This window comes from Schistocerca serialis, unplaced genomic scaffold, assembly GCF_023864345.2.
Source record: "Schistocerca serialis cubense isolate TAMUIC-IGC-003099 unplaced genomic scaffold, iqSchSeri2.2 HiC_scaffold_1417, whole genome shotgun sequence".
NCBI classification, from domain to species: Eukaryota; Metazoa; Arthropoda; class Insecta; order Orthoptera; family Acrididae; genus Schistocerca; species Schistocerca serialis.
The window spans coordinates 144512-154327 of NW_026047644.1; positions in this window are offsets into that span (position 1 = coordinate 144512).

Genomic DNA, 9816 nt, shown 5'->3' on the forward strand with positions numbered 1-9816 from the left:
GGTTTACTGTATCCCTTGGACATTCTAATTGACGATTAAACACAGAAATTGCATCGGAATTAAATACAAAAAGCACAATGCCGACTTAAGTACAAGAAGACTGACTCTGCTTATTGTCTATGTTTTGAACCATTCCTGTGATACTAGTTTTAGATCTAGATGCTTCACTTCTGGTTTACTGTATCCCTTGGACCTTCTTATTGACGATGAAACACAGAAATTGCATCGGAATTTAATACAAAAGGCACAATGCCGACTTAAGTACAACAAGACTTACTCATCTGACTGTCTATGTTTTGAACCATTCCTGTGACACCAGATACAGATTCCTATGCTTCACTCCAGGTTTACTGTATACCTTGGACCTTCTTATTGACGATGAAACACAGAAATTGCATCGGAATTAAATACAAAAGCTTAATGCCGACTTAAGAACAGGAAGACGGACCCTTCGTACTGACTATGTTTGGAACCATTCCTGTGACACTAGTTATAGATTCCGATGCTTAACTTCAGGATTACTGTATCTCACTGACCTTCTTAGTGACGATGAAACGCAGAAATTGCATCGGAATTAAATACAAAAGGCACAATGCCGAGTTAAGTACAAGAAGACTGACTCTTCTTACTGACTATGTTTTGAACCATTCCTGTGACACTAGTTACAGATTCCGATCCTTCACTCAAGGTTTACTGTACACCTTGGACCTTCTTGTTGCCGATGAAACACAGAAATTGCATCGGAATTAAATACAAAAGCACAATACCGACTAAGTACAAGAAGACGGACTCTTCTTACTGACTATGTTTTAAACCATTGCTGTGGTACTAGTTTTAGATTTCGATGCTTCACTTCAGATTTACTGTATCCCTTGGACCCTCTTATCTACGATGAAACACAGAAGTTGCATCGGAATTTAATACAATAGGCACAATGCCGACTTACGTACAACAAGACTGACTCATCTTACTGTCTATGTTTTGAACCATTCCTGTGACACTAGTTACAGATTCCGATGCTTCACTCCAGGTTTACTGTATACCTTGGACCTTCTTGTGGCCGATAAAACACAGAAATTGCATCGGAATTAAATACAAAAGCACAATACCGACTAAGTACAAGAAGACGGACTCTTCTTACTGACTATGTTTTGAACCATTCCTGTGACACTAGTTTTTTATTCCGATGCTTCACTTGAGGCTTACTGAATCCCTCGGACCTACTTATGAACGATGAAACACAGAAATTGCATCGGAATGAAATACAAAAGGCTCAATGCCGACTTAAGTACAAGAAGACTGACTCTTCCATCTCTCTATGTTTTGAACCATTCCTGTGACACTAGTTAGAGAATCCGATGCTTCACTTCAGTTTTACTGTATCCCTCTGACTTTCTTATTGACGATGAAATACAGAAATTGCATCGGAATTAGATACAAAAGGCACAATGCCGACTTAAGTACAAGAAGACTGACTCTTCTTACTGACTACGTTTTAAACCATTCCTGTGACACTAGTTATAGATTCCGATGCTTCACTTCAGGTTTACTGTATCCCTTGGACTTTCTTATTGACGATAAAACACACAAATTGCATCGGAATTAAATAGAAAAAGCACAATGCCGACTTAAGTACAAGAAGACTGACTTTTCTTACTGACTATGCTTTGAACCATTCCTGTGGCACTAGTTATTGATTCCGATTCTTCACTCTAGGTTTACTGTATCCCTTGGACATTCTAATTGACGATTAAACACAGAAATTGCATCGGAATTAAATACAAAAAGCACAATGCCGACTTAAGTACAAGAAGACTGACTCTGCTTACTGTCTATGTTTTGAACCATTCCTGTGATACTAGTTTTAGATCTAGATGCTTCACTTCTGGTTTACTGTATCCCTTGGACCTTCTTATTGACGATGAAACACAGAAATTGCATCGGAATTTAATACAAAAGGCACAATGCCGACTTAAGTACAACAAGACTTACTCATCTGACTGTCTATGTTTTGAACCATTCCTGTGACACCAGATACAGATTCCTATGCTTCACTCCAGGTTTACTGTATACCTTGGACCTTCTTATTGACGATGAAACACAGAAATTGCATCGGAATTAAATACAAAAGCTTAATGCCGACTCAAGAACAAGAAGACGGACCCTTCGTACTGACTATGTTTGGAACCATTCCTGTGACACTAGTTATAGATTCCGATGCTTAACTTCAGGATTACTGTATCTCACTGACCTTCTTAGTGACGATGAAACACAGAAATTGCATCGGAATTAAATACAAAAGGCACAATGCCGAGTTAAGTACAAGAAGACTGACTCTTCTTACTGACTATGTTTTGAACCATTCCTGTGACACTAGTTACAGATTCCGATGCTTCACTCAAGGTTTACTGTACACCTTGGACCTTCTTGTTGCCGATGAAACACAGAAATTGCATCGGAATTAAATACAAAAGCACAATACCGACTAAGTACAAGCAGACGGACTCTTCTTACTGACTATGTTTTAAACCATTCCTGTGGTACTAGTTTTAGATTTCGATGCTTCACTTCAGGTTTACTGTATCCCTTGGACCCTCTTATCTACGATGAAACACAGAAGTTGCATCGGAATTTAATACAATAGGCACAATGCCGACTTACGTACAACAAGACTGACTCATCTTACTGTCTATGTTTTGAACCATTCCTGTGACACTAGTTACAGATTCCGATGCTTCACTCCAGGTTTACTGTATACCTTGGACCTTCTTGTGGCCGATGAAACATAGAAATTGCATCGGAATTAAATACAAAAGCACAATACCGACTAAGTACAAGAAGACGGACTCTTCTTACTGACTATGTTTTGAACCATTCCTGTGACACTAGTTTTTTATTCCGATGCTTCACTTGAGGTTTACTGAATCCCTCGGACCTACTTATGAACGATTAAACACAAAAATTGCATCGGAATGAAATACAAAAGGCTCAATGCCGACTTAAGTACAAGAAGACTGACTCTTCCATCTCTCTATGTTTTGAACCATTCCTGTGACACTAGTTAGAGAATCCGATGCTTCACTTCAGTTTTACTGTATCCCTCTGACTTTCTTATTGACGATGAAATACAGAAATTGCATCGGAATTAGATACAAAAGGCACAATGCCGACTTAAGTACAAGAAGACTGACTCTTCTTACTGACTACGTTTTAAACCATTCCTGTGACACTAGTTATAGATTCCGATGCTTCACTTCATGTTTACTGTATCCCTCTGACCTTCTTATTGACGATGAAACACAGAAATTGCATCGGAATTAAATACAAAAGGTACAATATCGACTTAACTACAAGAAGACTGACTCTTCCTACTTTCTATGTTTTGAACCATTCCTGTGACACTAGTTGAAGATTCCGATGCTTCACTTCAGGTTTACTGTATCCCTCTGCCCTTCTTATTGACGATGAAACACAGAAATTGCATCGGAATTAAATACAAAAGGCACAATGCCGACTTAAGTACAAGAATACCGACTCTTCTTACTGACTATGTTTTGAACCATTCCTGTGACACTAGTTATAGATTCCGACGCTTCACTTCATGTTTACTGTATCCCTCTAACCTTCTTATTGACGATGAAACACAGAAATTGCATCGGAATTAAATACAAAAGGCACAATATCGACTTAACTACAAGAAGACTGACTCTTCCTACTGTCTATGTTTTGAACCATTCCTGTGACACTAGTTATAGATTCCGATGCTTCACTTCAGGTTTACTGTATCCCTTGGACATTCTTATTGACGATAAAACACACAAATTGCATCGGAATTAAATAGAAAAAGCACAATGCCGACTTAAGTACAAGAAGACTGACTCTTCTTACTGACTATGCTTTGAACCATTACTGTGACACAAGTTAGAGATTCCGATGCTTCACTTCAGGTTTACAGTATCCCTCGGACCTTCTTATTGACGATGAAACACAGAAATTACATCGGAATTAAATACAAAAGGCACATTGCCGACTTAAGTACGTGTAGACTGACTTTTCCTACTGACTATGTTTTGAACCATTCCTGTGGCACTAGTTATTGATTCCGATGGTTCATTTCAGGTTTACTGTATCTCTTGGACCATCTTATTGGCGATGAAACACAGAAATTGCATCGGAATTAAATACAAAAGGCACAATGCCGACTTAAGTACAAGAAGACTGACTCTTCTTACTGACCATGTTTTGAACCATTCCTGTGACACTAGTTATAGATTCCGATGCTTCAACTCAGGTTTACTGTATCCCTCTGACCTTCTTATTGTCGATGAAACACAGAAATTGCATCTTAATTAAATAGGAAAGGCACAATATCGACTTAACTACAAGAAGACTGACTCTTCTAACTGACTATGTTTTGAACCATTCCTGTGACACTAGTTATAGATTCCGATGCTTAACTTCAGGATTACTGTATCCCACTGAACTTCTTTGTGACGATGAAACACAGGAATTGCATCGGAATGAAATACAAAAGGCACAATGCCGACTTAAGTACATGAAGACTGACTCTTCTTACTGACTATGTTTTGAACCATTCCTGTGACACTAGTTTTAGATTCCGATGCTTCACTCTAGGTTTACTGTATCCCTTGGACATTTTTATTGACGATTAAACACAGAAATTGCATCGGAATTAAATACAAAAAGCACAATGCCGACTTAAGTACAAGAAGACTGACTCTGCTTACTGTCTATGTTTCGAACCATTCCTGTGATACTAGTTTTAGATCTAGATGCTTCACTTCTGGTTTACTGTATCCCTTGGACCTTCTTATTGACGATGAAACACAGAAATTGCATCGGAATTTAATACAAAAGCCAAAATGCCGACTTCAGTACAACAAGACATACCCATCTTACTGTCTATGTTTTGAACCATTCCTGTGACACCAGATACAGATTCCTATGCTTCACTCCAGGTTTACTGTATACCTTGGACCTTCTTATTGACGATGAAACACAGAAATTGCATCGGAATTAAATACAAAAGCTTAATGCCGATTTAAGTACAAGAAGACGGACCCTTCTTACTGACTATGTTTGGAACCATTCCTGTGACACTAGTTATAGATTCCGATGCTTAACTTCAGGATTACTGTATCTCACTGACCTTCTTAGTGACGATGAAACACAGAAATTGCATCGGAATTAAATACAAAAGGCACAATGACGAGTTAAGTACAAGAAGACTGACTCTTCTTACTGACTATGTTTTGAACCATTCCTGTGACACTAGTTACAGATTCCGATGCTTCACTCCAGGTTTACTGTATACCTTAGACCTTCTTGTTGCCGATGAAACACAGAAATTGCATCTGAATTAAATACAAAAGCTTAATGCCGACTTAAGTACAAGAAGACGGACCCTTCTTACTGACTATGTTTGGAACCATTCCTGTGACACTAGTTATAGATTCCGATGCTTAACTTCAGGATTACTGTATCTCACTGACCTTCTTAGTGACGATGAAACACAGAAATTGCATCGGAATTAAATACAAAAGGCACAATGTCGACTTAAGTACAAGAAGACTGACTCTTCTTACTGACTATGTTTTGAACCATTCCTGTGACACTAGTTACTGATTCCGATGCTTCACTCCAGGTTTACTGTATACCTTGGACCTTCTTGTTGCCGATGAAACACAGAAATTGCATCGGAATTAAATACAAAAGCTCAATACCGACTAAGTACAAGAAGACGGACTCTTCTTACTGACTATGTTTTAAACCATTACTGTGATACTAGTTTTAGAATTCGATGCTTCACTTCAGGTTTACTGTATCCCTTGGACCCTCTTATCTACGATGAAACACAGAAGTTGCATCGGAATTTAATACAATAGGCACAATGCCGACTTACGTACAACAAGACTGACTCATCTTACTGTCTATGTTTTGAACCATTCCTCTGACACTAGTTACAGATTCCGATGCTTCACTCCAGGTTTATTGTATACCTTGGACCTTCTTGTTGACGATGAAACACAGAAATTGCATCGGAATTAAATAGAAAAGCACAATACCGACTAAGTACAAGAAGACAGACTCTTCTTACTGACTATGTTTTGAACCATTCCTGTGACACTAGTTTTTTATTCCGATGCTTCACTTGAGGTTTACTGAATCCCTCGGACCTACTTATGGACGATGGAACACAGAAATTGCATCGGAATGAAATACAAAAGGCTCAATGCCGACTGAAGTACAAGAAGACTGACTCTTCCATCTCTCTATGTTTTGAACCATTCCTGTGACACTAGTTAGAGAATCCGATGCTTCACTTCAGTTTTACTGTATCCCTCTGACCTTCTAATTGACGATGAAATACAGAAATTGCATCGGAATTAGATACAAAAGGCACAATGCCGACTTAAGTACAAGCAGACCGACTCTTCTTACTGACTATGTTTTGAACCATTCCTGTGACACTAGTTATAGATTCCGATGCTTCACTTCAGGTTTACTGTATCCCTCTGACCATCTTATTGACGATGAAACACAGAAATTGCTTCGGAATTAAATAGAAAAGGCACAATATCGACTTAAGTACAAGAAGACTGACTCTTCCTACTTTCTACGTTTTGAACCATTCCTCTGACACTAGTTATAGATTGCGATGCTTCACTTCAGGTTTACTGTATCCCTTATACCTTCTTATTAATGATGAAACACACAAATTGCATCGGAATTAAATACAAAAGGCACAATGCCGACTTAAGTATAAGAAGACTGACTCTTCTTATTGACTGTGTTTTGAACCATTCCTGTGACACTAGTTATAGATTCCGATGCTTCACTCTAGGTTTACTGTATCCCTTGGACATTCTTATTGACGATTAAACACAGAAATTGCATCGGAATTAAATACAAAAGGCACAATGCCGACTTAAGTACAAGAATACCGACTCTTCTTACTGACTACGTTTTAAGACATTCCTGTGACACTAGTTATAGATTCCGATGCTTCACTTCATGTTTACTGTATCCCTCTGACCTTCTTATTGACGATGAAACAAAGAAATTGCATCGGAATTAAATACAAAAGGCACAATATCGACTTAACTACAAGAAGACTGACTCTTCCTACTGTCTATGTTTTGAACCATTCCTGTGACACTAGTTGAAGATTCCGATGCTTCACTTCAGGTTTACTGTATCCCTCTGCCCTTCTTATTGACGATGAAACACAGAAATTGCATCGGAATTAAATACAAAAGGCACAATGCCGACTTAAGTACAAGAATACCGACTCTTCTTACTGACTATGCTTTGAACCATTCCTGTGACACTAGTTATAGATTCCGACGCTTCACTTCATGTTTACTGTATCCCTCTGACCTTCTTATTGACGATGAAACACAGAAATTGCATCGGAATTAAATACAAAAGGCACAATATCGACTTAACTACAAGAAGACTGACTCTTCCTACTGTCTATGTTTTGAACCATTCCTGTGACACTAGTTATAGATTCCGATGCTTCAACTCAGGATTACTGTATCCCTCTGACCTTCTTATTGTCGATGAAACACAGAAATTGCATCGTAATTAAATAGGAAAGGCACAATATCGACTTAACTACAAGAAGACCGACTCTTCTAACTGACTATGTTTGAAGCATTCCTGTGACACTAGTTATAGATTCCGATGCTTAACTTCAGGATTACTGTATCCCACTGACCTTCTTTGTGACGATGACACACAGGAATTGCATCGGAATTAAATACAAAAGGCACAATGCCGACTTAAGTACATGAAGACTGACTCTTCTTACTGACAATGTTTTGAACCATTCCTGTGACACTAGTTACAGATTCCGATGCTTCACTCCAGGTTTACTGTATACCTTGGACCTTCTTGTTGCCGATGAAACACAGCAATTGCATCGGAATTAAATACAAAAGCACAATACCGACTAAGTACAAGAAGACGGACTCTTCTTACTGACTATGTTTTAAACCATTCCTGTGATACTAGTTTTAGATTTCGATGCTTCACTTCAGGTTTACTGTATCCCTTGGACCCTCTTATCTACGATGAAACACAGAAGTTGCATCGGAATTTAATACAAAAGGCACAATGCCGACTTACGTACAACAAGACTGACTCATCTTACTGTCTATGTTTTGAACCATTCCTGTGACACTAGTTACAGATTCCGATGCTTCACTCCAGGTTTACTGTATACATTGTTCCTTCTTGTTGACGATGAAACACAGAAATTGCATCGGAATTAAATACAAAAGCACAATACCGACTAAGTACAAGAAGACGGACTCTTCTTACTGACTATGTTTTGAACCATTCCTGTGACACTAGTTTTTTATTCCGATGCTTCACTTGAGGTTTACTGAATCCCTCGGACCTACTTATGAACGATGAAACACAGAAATTGCATCGTAATGAAATACAAAAGGCTCAATGCCGACATAAGTACAAGAAGACTGACTCTTCCATCTCTCTATGTTTTGAACCATTCCTGTGACACTAGTTAGAGAATCCGATGCTTCACTTCAGTTTTACTGTATCCCTCTGACCTTCTTATTGACAATGAAAAACAGAAATTGCATCGGTATTAGATACAAAAGGCACAATGCCGACTTAAGTACAAGTAGACCGACTCTTCTTACTGACTATGTTTTGAACCATTCCTGTGACACTAGTTATAGATTCCGATGCTTCACTTCAGGTTTACTGTATCCCTCTGACCATCTTATTGACGATGAAACACAGAAATTGCATCGGAATGAAATAGAAAAGGCACAATATCGACTTAAGTACAAGAAGACTGACTCTTCCTACTGTCTATGTTTGTACCATTCCTCTGACACTAGTTATAGATTGCGATGCCTCACTTCAGGTTTACTGTATCCCTTATACCTTCTTATTAATGATGAAACACACAAATTGCATCGGAATTAAATACAAAAGGCACAATGCCGACTTAAGTACAAGAAGACTGACTCTTCTTACTGACTATGTTTGAACCATTCCTGTGACACTAGTTATAGATTCCGATGCTTCACTTCATGTTTACTGTATCCCTCTGACCTTCTTATTGACGATGAAACACAGAAATTGCATCGGAGTTAAATACAAAAGCCACAATATCGACTTAACTACAAGAAGACTGACTCTTCCTACTGTCTATGTTTTGAACCATTCCTGTGTCACTAGTTGAAGGTTCCGATGCTTCACTTCAGGTTTACTGTATCCCTCTGCCCTTCTTATTGACGATGAAACACAGAAATTGCATCGGAATTAAATACAAAAGGCACAATGCCGACTTAAGTACAAGAATACCGACTCTTCTTACTGACTATGTTTTGAACCATTCCTGTGACACTAGTTATAGATTCCGACGCTTCACTTCATGTTTACTGTATCCGTCTGACCTTCTTATTGACGATGAAACACAGAAATTGCATCGGAATTAAATACAAAAGGCACAATATCGACTTAACTACAAGAAGACTGTCTCTTCCTACTGTCTATGTTTGAACCATTCCTGTGACACTAGTTATAGATTCCGATGCTTCACTTCAGGTTTACTGTATCCCTTGGACATTCTTATTGTCGATAAAACACACAAATTGCATCGGAATTAAATAGATAAAGCACAATGCCGACTTAAGTACAAGAAGACTGACTCTTCCATCTCTCTATGTTTTGAACCATTAATGTGACACTAGTTAGAGAATCCGATGCTTCACTTCAGTTTTACTGAATCCCTCTGACCTTCTTATTGACGAT